Consider the following 1,198-nt stretch of genomic DNA (forward strand, 5'->3'; position numbering starts at 1 on the left):
GGCTTGAAAAGCAAAGTCTGCTACTTTTGACAAATTTTTCTTGACGATTGCATTTAACTTTCAACCTTGCTGTAGCACTAGCTAATTATTGTATTAAGCGTATCATTGCTGTTTCTGGGACTTGTGATGTAAAACCTTGGAGTTTTCAGCTAAAAACCTTCAGCCCCACCCCCTTAATAAGCATGCAGAAAGTATGTTTAGCTGATTATCTCTGTAGTTGTTCATTCAAATCTAGTACTTATATTTTTCATAAAAAGTAATTGTGCATACCTACCTGCTGATGCCAGACAACAGTCAGAATTGCACTGCTAATATACTTGAAAAAATTATTTTTTCTTATGCAACTTCTTTATTGCTAAATCTCTCATCTTTGGAGTGGATCAAGTGAAAGGACTTTGCTTCATAAACTGCTTCATATTGCATGCCTTCGCTGCATAGTAGTAGCAAATTATTGTTTAAAAATATTTTTCGGCAATTTAAATAAAAAATAACATACAACAATACAACAATGTATGGTCATGCATATATAGTCTTGTGCTCTTGATACTTCATAGCTTGAAACTTGAATTCGACTATTATCATACAGAGAAACATAAAATGGGAAGATATATAATTGATCTTACTTCAATGAACTACTTGATGATGTCAGTACTGAAGTATAAATCCTAAGATTGAGAGAGACAGAGACACTAAAAAGATAGAGAAAGAAAAATGGCAAAGAGAGGGAAGTGCACAACAGTGAAGTGTATAATGGTAAATCAGATCAAAGAGCAATGATTACTGTAATCAAGAGTATAGCTGTAATGTGTATAATGATATTGGCAATAACTTTATTTCATAAGCTATACTTTAATGAATTAGTGACATACACGTAGGCCTGTGTGTGGCATACATTTTTGATATGCATGTGCTAAATGTAAACCTATTACACATGTAGATGTAGAAAGGAAGGCAGAGAGGAAGGAATGTAGGATAGGATCATACAGGAGCAAAGATGAGAAAGATGTAGAGAAAGAGACATGTAGAATAGTAAAGCCATAAAGAGAGTAAAGAGTTTGTATGAGAATAGACTATAATTATTCAGAAAGATTGCTGAAGATAATGTACGGCATCTTAAGAGGGGAAAGAGAGAGGCAAAGAGAGATCAAATAAGACTATGCATGTAGACAAAGACATTGCGCACTAAGGGAAAGAAATG

Source organism: Amphimedon queenslandica, unplaced genomic scaffold (assembly GCF_000090795.2).
Source record: "Amphimedon queenslandica unplaced genomic scaffold, v1.1 AMPQUscaffold_12864, whole genome shotgun sequence".
Classification (NCBI taxonomy): domain Eukaryota; kingdom Metazoa; phylum Porifera; class Demospongiae; order Haplosclerida; family Niphatidae; genus Amphimedon; species Amphimedon queenslandica.